Here is an 11535-nt window from a genome sequence, read left to right on the forward strand (position 1 = left end):
TTTTTTGTTGGAGGAGGGGTTGAGAAGAGGGGGTATGTTGGGGGAGTTTTCCATCGAGGAATTTGTCATGGGGGAGAACATTTCCATGAAGGTAGCGCAGGATTTTCTAGCATTATTAAAAAAAAAAAACACTGAAAAAATAAATACGAAAAGTTTTTTCAGCTGGAAGTAAGGAGCAGCATTAAAACTTAAAACGAACAGAAATTATTACGCATATGAGGGGCTCACCTCCTCCTAATACCCCGCTCTTTACGCTAAAGTATTTTTAGTAATTTCAACTATTTATTCTACAGCTTTTGTGATTCAGGGGTCATTCTTAATGAATTTGGACAAATTTTAAGCTTTAGTGTAAAGAGCGAGGTACTAACGAGGGGGTGAACCCCCTCATATATGTAATATAAACATGAGAATACAAAAGTTTATTACGTAGGCTAATTTATAAGTTACGTATATCTTTTACTAATAAAAACATTTGTAAATAATCAAAAGTTCTAGTCGCCTTTTTAAGTAAACAAAAAATCAGAGGGCAACTAGGCTTCATCCCCTGCTGTTTTTTTTCTCAAGATCATTCGATCAAAACTATGAGAAAGCCATTTAGCCAAAAAAAAAAAAAAATATGCAAATTTTGTTTTAATTATTCCTCTGTGGAGAGTCAAAATCAAAACATGCATTGAGTCAAAAACGTTCAGAAATTAATAAAAAAAAACAATTTTTTTAACAGAAAGTAAGGAGCGACTTTAAAACTTAAAACAAACAGAAATTACTTCGTATATGAAAGGGGCTGCTTCCTCATCAACGTCCCGCTCTTTACGCTAAAGTTTTTTACTGTTTTGAAAAGAAGAGTTGAGAGAAAGAGTCAAACTTTAGCGTAAAGAGCGGGGCGCTGATGAGGAAGCAGTTTTTTACTGTTTTAAAAAGAAGAGTTGAGAGAAAGAGTCAAACTTTAGCGGAAAGAGCGGGGCACTGATGAGGAAGCAGCCCCTTTCATATAAGAAGTAATTTCTGTTCGTTTTAAGCTTTAATGTCGCTCCTTACTTTCAGTTAAAAAAAACTTGTTTTTATTATTTAATTGTCATCAAGAATGTGGGGTTTGACTCATAAGAAGGAAGCAAGAATTGGTTGAAGTTTTCAAATGAATATATTGGAGCAAATGTTTCTACACAAAATGCCATGTATATTGACAGAGGAAACAAAAGTTTGACTTAGTTTATAGTCGGAAGTATTTTTCTAAGGAGGAACCGTCTGAAGACCTTTCGTTAAAAACCTAATTTAGAACTTAATTTTGCATTGGGTTTATACTACTTGTCGAAAAATGAAATACTTTCTCAGAAGCAGGGCCGTATCTACAGGGAGTTTATTCCCCCCCCCTGAAGTGTTTGTCAGACTCGTAAACACAGCGAAAATGTATCTAAACCAATTTTGATGTTTTTTCGTACCCCCCCCCCCCAAAAAAAAAAACAACAACAAACAGAAACTGCCTTGCTTAGAAGTCATACAGACAATTTTTTGCCCCTGGATCAGTGGCGTAATTTTGTCAAAAATCCAGGGGGGAAGGGAGTTGGAGAAAATTTGACCAAATCAAGTGAATTTCAAACAGTTCGTGGTAACGAACTGTAGCAAGGAACGACCCGGCTCAATAGTAGTCAAAACTCTAAAAAATGGAATTTTGATACCAATAGCTACATCAAAAGAATCGCATTTAAATGCTGATTTTAAATATATAAGTTTAATCAAGTTTAGTCTTACCCATCAAAAGTTAAGAGCCTGAGAAAAATTGCGCTATTTTAGAAAATAGGGGAAAACACCTCCTAAAAGTCAAAGAATCATAACAACATTACACCATCAGATTCAGCGTATCAGAGAACCCTATTTTAAAAGTTTCAAGCTCGTATCTACAGAAATGTAGAACTTTATATTTTTTGCCAGAAGGCAGATCACGGATGCGTGTTTATTTGTTTGTTTGTTTTTTGTTTTTTTTTCAGGGTGATCGTATCGACCCAGTTGTCCTAGAATGTTGCAAGAGGGCTCATTCTAACGGGAATGAAAAGTTCTATTGCCCTTTTTAAGTGACCAAAAAATTGGAGGGAACCTAGGCCCCCTCCTACGCTAATCATTTTCCCAAAGTCAACGGATCAAAATTCTGAGATAGCCATTTTATTGAGCGTAGTCGACAAACCTTATAACTATGTCTTTGGGGGACAACTTACTCCCCCACAGTCCCCATGGAAGGGGCTACAAGTTAAAAACTTTGACCAGTTATTACATATAGTAATGGTTATTGGGAAGTGTGCAGGCGTTTTCAGGAGGATTTTTGGTTGGGGGGAGGGGTTGAGAACAGGGGGGTATGCTAGGGGAACTTCCTATCGAGGAATTTTTCATGGGGGAAGAAAATTTCCATGAAGGGAGCGCAGGATTTACTAGCATTATTTAAAAAAAAAACAATTCAAAAATAAATATGAAAAAGTTGTTTTTTTCAGCTGGATTTAAGGGGCAGCATTAAAACTTAAAACAAACAGAAATTATTACCCATATGAGGGGCTCACCTCCTCCTAATACCTCGCTCTTTACGCTAAAGTATTTTTAAGTTTTGCCAACTATTTATTCCACGGCTTTTGTGATTCAGGGGTTATTCTTAATGAATTGGGACACAAATTTAAGATTTAGTGTAAAGAGAAAGGTACTGACGAGGGGGCGAATCCTCTCATATATGAACCCTCTCATATAATGAGAACCCTCTCATATAACCTTCTCATATAGATCTTCTAAGTGGAAAAAAGGTATCTGGTTACAGTCCTTGCAAAATAACAGAAGAATAAACGGTGAAAACTTCTAATCTTCGGAAACGGACAAACAAATCAGAAAAGAAATTACGCAGCCATGAATGGGAGATATATGACCAAAACGAAAGAGAATCCGAGTTTGTCTAAGGGTGATCAAGATTACGGACCAAATTGCAACAAGTCTGATATTAATACCGATGAATTTCAAATCGCAAAGGCTGCTTATGTTGCAAAAAATATGAATCTTGATGGAGCCAAACTGCAGGAGATCTACGAAAAATACAAAGGGGCAAAACGATAACTGGTTATTTGAGAGGAGCAAAAGGGTTACTGCCACTTATTTTCATAGAATAGCTTCTCGAAAAAAAAAAACTCAAACCACACCCATTGTCAAGAATATCCGAATTATAATTTCAAATCTATTCGAATGCTTAGGGGAATTCAACTGGAGGCTATTGCACTGACGGCGTATGAGCATAGAAAAGGAGTATCATCTGGCAAGTACGCAGAGGGGGGGGACTTCGCCCCCCCCCCGAAATTTTATGAAATGCTTAATTTCCCCATAGGTTCTTGGGATTTCTGGCAAAAGTAGGACATTTATTAAGAATCTAGATACATGTGTGAAGCCTTTTTTGGGGGATTTTACAGCATGCAATTATCCGGTCAAGTCAAGCCCAATTATTAACCCATTTTCTGTCTAACTTTTTACCCTTTTTGAAGTAATTAGCAATTGTACTGTTAATTTTTTTGTAAAGAGTTTGCTTTCCACAGCAAAACAGAATTATTCTTGATATTAGGGCGTTTATCCCCCCCTTTTCAGGATAAAGTACAGCTTTTAATGGATCAATTTTGGAAACTATCATTTTTCATTAAAATATACATTCTTGCAATAGAAGAACTACCCCCCACATCACCAGTATTGCACTGTTAACTCTAAAATTTCCCTTTCAGTGGGATATAATAGACTGATCACTGGTTCTAAATCGCTATGAACATAACCTGAGCCTAAAATGTACTTTTGAGGCTTCAGTCTTCTTCCCCCTATCCACTACAATACTACAGATTAATCTGTATTTTCCGATATACGTGCTGTTTGCGTTACTAAATAAATAAAAAAAATGTTACTTTATATCTGCTGTTTCGAAGGTTTTGGCCCCCCCACCCCGAAAAAAATTCCTGCATACGTTCCTGAGTATCATTAATCAAAGGAGATCAAATGGGACTACTCGTTCATCCAAATATCCAGTTTCTTGGAGCTTCTCTTGATGGTCGCTTAGAAAACGGCACACCAGTTGAAGTGAAGACTTTCCATAATATTCCCAGAGGAATAATTATAAGGGAAGTGGCACCCCAAAAAGGATTGGTAAAGAACTTTTTCCTATGGTCACACAATTCAAAATTGGAGTTAAAGAAAAATCACAATTGAAATGATCAAATTCAAGGTCAGCTAGAAATAACCAATCAAGAAGAATGCCACTTGGTGGTATATCATGAGCGTAATGTGGAAATTTTAACTATTCCAAGATCAAAATAGTATTTTTTGTCCATATTACCAAAGCTTCAGTAGTTTTGGAGCGATTGCTTACTTCCGGAAATATTAGACTCGCAGTTGATTAGAAACATGCCACTTAGAGAGCCTGCCTTAGTCCGGGCTGCAGCAAATCGCAAAATGAAACAGACTTTGGAGCCAGAAGACAGTGGGTGTGAGAAAATTACTTGGCCCTACACTGAAAGTGAATTTCCCATTGACATCCGACACGTGAAGAGCATTGACATGTGAATAGTTTATAGATTGTTTAGGGGTCATAATGGATTAGTAGCAGTGCTGTCAACCTTAACCTATTAGGGTTGACTGAATAGTAGACTATTATAGTTAACTATTAGGGTTGGTGAATAGCATATGTATATAAGCGAGTAAGTTCTATTAAAGAAATTTCAGCCTTCTGTCGAAACCCAAACCATGTTGATAAATAAACCCTAATTACATTGAGAACTATTTTTTTTTGTCAATGGTATATAAATATAAGTAGTTTCAACAATTTATTAAATACTCCTATGGGATTTCCTTTCTCCCTTACCTGCATTTATGACCCTAGGGCAAGGGTGCCCAATGTTTATTACGTACCTTCAGGAACATATCACTTTCAATGACATTAATTTAATACTATATGCATTACTCCGCAAAGCAAAGTATGATTACCCCGGTTCCAAACCCGGGTAATCAGTCATTTATGAACGGACCTATAAGTAATCAACTATCTGAGATAATGGGGGAAAACCAAATTATTCTAAGATTCGGCACTATCTATATATATAAAAATAAGTTGTCTGTGTGTGGATCAGGTGACGTCATATTTGTCCGCATATGACGTCTGAATTATTTCACACTAATACAAAAGAAGAAAAAAACTAAAAAAGGTAAAAACTACAAAAAAAACTAAAAAGAAAAAAAAAACTAAAAAAGCTAAAAAACTAAAAAAAACTAAAAAAAGGTAAAAATCTAATAACTAAAAAAAAACTGAAAAAAAATAAAAAAAGGCAAAAACTACAAAAAAAATAAAAACTAATAAAAAAACTAAAAAAGCTAAAAAACTAAAAAAAACTAAAAAAAGGTAAAAAACTTAAAAAAAACTAAAAACTAAAAAAGAAAAAAACTAAAAAAAAGGAAAAAAACTAAAAAAAAGGAAAAAACTGAAAAATAAAAGAGAAAAAGAAAACTAAAAAAATATGAATAAATATATATAAAAATAAGTTGTTTGTGGGTTATGTCTGTCTGTCTGTCTGTCGAGTGACGTCGTGTTTGTCCGCATATGACGTCTGAATTATTTCACACTAATACAAAAGAAGAAAAAAAACTAAAAAAGGTAAAAACTACAAAAAAAACTAAAAAGAAAAAAAACTAAAAAAGCTAAAAAACTAAAAAAAACTAAAAAAAGGTAAAAAACTAAAAACTAAAAAAAACTAAAAAAAGGCAAAAACTAAAAAAAAACTAAAAACTAATAAAAAAACTAAAAAAGCTAAAAAACTAAAAAAAGGTAAAAAACAAAAAAAAACTAAAAACTAAAAAAGAAAAAACTAAAAAAAAGGAAAAAACTGAAAAATAAGAGAAAAAGAAAACTAAAAAAATATTAATAAATATAAAAAATACAAATATAAATATAATATAAATTAGCAATCAACAAAGCACCGAGACACAAATGACGACCGGGACACAGGGAGTATAAATGACGACCAGGACATAAGTAAAAAAAAACTAAAAAAATGGTAAAAACTACAAAAAAACTAAAAACTAATAAAAAAACTAAAAAATCTAAAAATCTAAATAAAATAAAAAAGAAAAAAAAGAAAAAAGGAAAAAAATAAAGGAGAAAAACAAAACTAAAAAACGAATGTATATACAGACCGGGACACCGGGATACAAATGACGACCGGGACACAGGGAATATAAATGACAACCGGGACACAGGGACACAACTACAATGGGGACGCCTGGGGGCACAGGGGGATATAAATGACGACCGGGACACCGGGACACAAGGAATATAAATGACGCCCGGGACACTCAAAGAGAAATCACAGACTGGAACACCGGGACACAAATGACGACCGGGACACAGGGAATATAAATGACGACCGGGACACAGGGACATAACTACAAAGGGGACGCCGGGGTGCACAGGGGGATATATAAATGACGATGGCGACTCAGGGAATGGTCGATTAGCAATCACCATCAACAAAGCTCAAGGGCAATCATTAGAATCATGAGGTATAGATCTGAATACGGATTGTTTTCCCATGGACCATTATATGTTGCATGTTCAAGAGTCGGTAAACCTGACAATCTATTTATATGCACAGACAATGGGACAGCAAAGAATGTTGTATATTCGCAAGTTTTACGTAGTTAAAAACATATATATATATATATATATATATATATATATATATATATATATATATATATATATATATATATATATATATATATATATATATATATATATATATATATATATATATATATATATCTATATTCACAGGTGGGACATAGGGACACAACTACAATGGCGCGTAACTAATATGGCGCGTAACGACTTACGCGCGCGGGGGGGCTTGGGGGGGGGCGCGAAGCGCCCCGACCAACTAGGTGTTGGGGTGGCGCGAAGCGCCACCCCAACAGCTAGTTAGGAATAAAATAAGATGCCGTGGAACTAAAATGGACGAATAGACTATAACTTTAGATTAAAAAAAAATAATGTTCATGCATTTTATAGGCCTACAATCAGTGTTTCTTTACTTTTAAAGGCCAATAATGTTTAAAATAATGTGTATTTAAGAATGATATTCTTTTTAAAAAATAATGTTCATATATTCTATAGGCCTACAATCAGTGTTTCTTTACTTTTAAAGGCCAATAATGTTTAAAATAATGTGTTTTTAAGAATGATATTCTTTTTAAAAATAATGTTAATATATTCTATAGGCCTACAATCAGTGTTTCTTTACTTTTAAAGGCCAATAATGTTTAAAATAATGTGTTTTTAAGAATGATATTCTTTTTAAAAATTATGTTCATATATTTTACAGGCCTACAATCAGTTTTTCTTTACTTTTAAAGGCCAATACTGTTTAAAATAATATGTTTTTAAGAACAATATTCTTTTTTAAAAATAAAATTCATACATTTGATAGGCCTACAATCAGTGTTTCTTTACTTTTAAAGCCCAACAACGTTTAAAATAATGTGTTTTAAGAATGATATTCTTTTTAAAAACTATGTTCATACATATTATAGGCCTACAATCAGTGTTTCTTTACTATTAAAGGCCAATTATGTTTAAAATAATGTGTTTTTAAGAATGATATTCTTTTTAAAAATAATGTTCATACATTTTATAGGCCTACAATCAGTGTTTCTTTACTTTTAAAGGCCAATAATATTTAAAATAATGAGTTTTTAATAATAATGTTCTTTTTAAAAATAATGTTCATACATTTTATAGGCCTGCAATCAGTGTTTCTGTACTTTTAAAGGCCAATAATGTTTAAAATAATGTGTTTTTAAGAAAATTGTTCTTTTTAAAAATAATTTTAATACATTTTATAGGCCTACAATCGGTGTTTCTTTACTTTTAAAGCCAAACTGTTATCTGCTTTGTAACAACTATATAACCAAAATTGTATGATTAGTCAAAGCTGTATGATTAGTACAACACTTTTAAATAGTAAAGGAAGAATATCTTAAATTGGCAATTTTAAAGAAAACTGATAACAAAAAAAATTCACTGCCAAAAAATTTTGGAATCTTGAGGCAAATCGAGAGGCTACTTTACAATTCTCTACGTCTTCTAAAAGTAGTTTTATTACTATTTATAAAATTAAAGGTGTTCCCACGAATAAATTTTTTATGAAGCTCTAAAGAAAAAAAATGCATGGCCTGGAGGAAGCAGCTGCCGACCCCCCCCCCCTTCATATAGGAAATTACGCCGCTGCCCTAGATCAATTAAGAAATGGCTTGCAGATTGTGATAATAAGGGGTACTTGTAAGCACCACAATTACGCTCAGGGCCCTGACTAAGTCTTAGGCTGTATTTTCTGCTTTTGTGATAGAAGCTCTTGTACTCTTTACGAAATCACACATCTTTTTATGCATTAAGGGGTTAGAAAATTCATACGCATGGGGCTTTTCTTTTATCTTGTGGTCCAGACTGACCTTCAAATCAAAGGAAATTTCGGTTAATTTTGAAGAAATTCTTACCATAGTTTTAACTTAATCTACACGGGAAAATAAGAATAACAAGAACAGCTAAGAAACGTAAAATTATATCCAAGACATAGTGATAACATGTACATGTATAAATGCATTCGTTTTCAGCATTTGAGTTTTTTTAGTGCATTCAGTATATAAACACTAATTCTGAATGACATCATCTTTGAAACCATGTATGCAGTTTTGTTTACCCGTCGACCCTTTTTAGAAATGACTCGCATATTGCCATATTTTGTGGTCTTTTTTCTGTCTAGAAATTAGGGTAATAAAGCTTCCCTACATAATATTGATATAGCCCCTGTGTTACCATTGCTGTAACATTAAACTCAAAATACAAGAAGTCCTCAAACTACAAACAATTTTTTTTTCAGTTGCCTGCCTCCAGGATAGGCCTACCTTATTTCTGTGGCTAAATTTTTAGACCATGTAACAACCAATATTAAGATATTCCCGATATGAATACATGACGATATGCCAAAACAACCCAGCTCCCATTGAAGCTTCAGATAAATACATAAGTAGTTCCAAGGGAGAGACGAGCGAAGGGCGGAGGTAAAAATTGATATAACCCGCAAAGGCGTTAACGGAGATTTTGTTCAGGGGGGTGGGGGTGGTGGGAGAGTGGTAAAAAACCTTCAAAACACATAAAAAGTAAAATTGACATTTAATCTCTTATGATATCTGGGAATATTCTTGGTCTGCGCTGCTATTATGGAAGTAAAGAGTAACATTAAACCTAAAAAGGAGCAGAATTTATTCTTTTTTGAAAGAGAAAGGCCCCTTCTTATGAAAGAGAAAGGGAGATCTTACCAGATCTCCCTTTCATCGTCACAGTAACTTTGGAGGGGGCTCATCAATTTTGTTTTGACTCGTTTTAACGTTAGATAAGAGTTTTAACTTTGATCCAACTTTTTGCTTACATTTGAGTATAGAGGAAACATATACAAAGTAGAGACAATAGGGAAAATCTTTTCAAGACAGTGGAAATCAGTTCTGTGGATATTTCGGCCCTATGTCCAAGGGCCGTCTTCGGCACAATATAAGAATAAGAGAGAAACTCTATATACATTTATAAATAAACTTACATCAAATTGTGAGAATTAAAACTAAATAATTAAAAACACTTTTTAAAACTTTTTTAAAATAGCCCTAGCATCCTTACTTCAACGAAGTTCAACCAGGACTGGCAAAAAGAATGAAATGAGAATATAAACTCATTCAAACTAAAGAGAACAAAATGATTAAATGCAATTTCTTAGAGCCAATCTTGCTTGTTTAGCAGCCTGTCTCAAAGGCCTGTCTGAAGACGTTCCTTGGACATAGGGCCGAAATATCCACAGAACTGATTTCCACTGTCTTGAAAAGATTTTCCCTATTGTCTCTACTTTGTATTTGTTTGTTATGGAAAGGCAGCGTGGTCTTCGTCGCTATTTTTGAGTAAGGAGGGGGTGCTATAATTCTCTGGGTATTACCAGCCCTGGTAATTTCTCTGTATATATTGGTATAATGCAATCAATATTGAACCCCATCACTAATTGATTGTTTGCAATATAATACAAAACTTCCGTTCTTTATAATAATAATAATCGTAGTATTAATAACAATAATCATAAAATTTACTATATGCAAAACTGTAAGAGCAGTGATATAACACCAACAAAAAGGGACATGAAAAGCTAAGGAAGTAAAAATTTGCCGGAGGGCTCTCCCCTTCCGTAAAAATGCAAATTGTGTTCTTGTCTTGAGAAGGCATGGGAGTTACAAAACGGGAGTCAGACCTACTCATGTTAAGTTTCACACTTGGAAGATTATTTTTGCTCATTCTTAGTTTAATAGAGCTCTTTTGTCTTTGAAAAACCTATTTTGTGGAAGGTTGCTTACATTAATTACACTTGAATAAGCTTCAAATTATTCGAATAATAGATGTATTACCTCGTAGCAAATATCCAAACAAGGTAAAACCCATGCAAAAACTGACCTAATCTTTCAATGAAATTTCATACTTGCGAACAACTGTCGAACTAGCCACGCCTAGTTATTTATTGCGTCTGTCATTTGTAGCTGAGGACAAAAAAAAAAATAGAATAATTGTCACAAAGCTAAATACAAGAAGAAAAGCATACCATCAAATTCAACCTCATTACAAAATATAATATGTGTAGCTTCACTAGCGGATCAGGGGGCCTGGGGAGACCCTAACCCCCCTCCCCTTCCAAGATTTTCCTCGTACCTTTTTACCTTTTCTTTCTTTTTTAGGATACATTTTTCAATTTGGTCAATTATTGGCATCTTTGTCACATTGCCCCCACCCCAAGATTTTACAAATTGGTGAACTTGTCACATTTTGCATTGCCCAAGATTTCTTTCTAGATCCACCCCTACCCCTTACGCAATTCTTCTTTCTAAGATTTTGTTTTTAATTAAGAACGCTTACTTCTACCAAGACCTCTAAGAAAGATAGTACTCTTCTTTATCCTTTTAAATGCAAACTTGTTTTTTAATATATTTTTTTCAAAAAGTAGTTTTTCAAAGAAAAGTAAAGAGCACTCTTAAGGGGTGAACGGTTTCCACAGACAACAAACATACAATTCAGCTTTTATAATAGGTGGATTCGGAAATAAACGGGTTTTAAAAGGAATGACCTAGGTTTTAAAAGGAATAACCTTTTAACTGAATGTGTTGTGATAACGAATGGACTTTGGGGGGGGGGGGACAGCTTGGCCTCCAATCAGCTTTTACTCTTAAAAGGGACACTAGAACTTTAATTTTGAATCCAATTAGCTCCTTTAATGTTTCAATGATGTTTATAGCTATTACAGAGCAACACTGTCGATGGTAACTGTAACTGTACTGATAGTATCAGTAGCATACACATAGTGCCTTCTGGCTAGTTCAAAAGTCACCAAAACCTACCCTTGAAGGTCTAACTCGAAAATATAAGCCGTTCTTGAGAAATTCCTATGTCACCTTTTTCAAAATCCA

This window comes from Artemia franciscana, chromosome 21, assembly GCF_032884065.1.
Source record: "Artemia franciscana chromosome 21, ASM3288406v1, whole genome shotgun sequence".
Lineage (NCBI taxonomy): Eukaryota > Metazoa > Arthropoda > Branchiopoda > Anostraca > Artemiidae > Artemia > Artemia franciscana.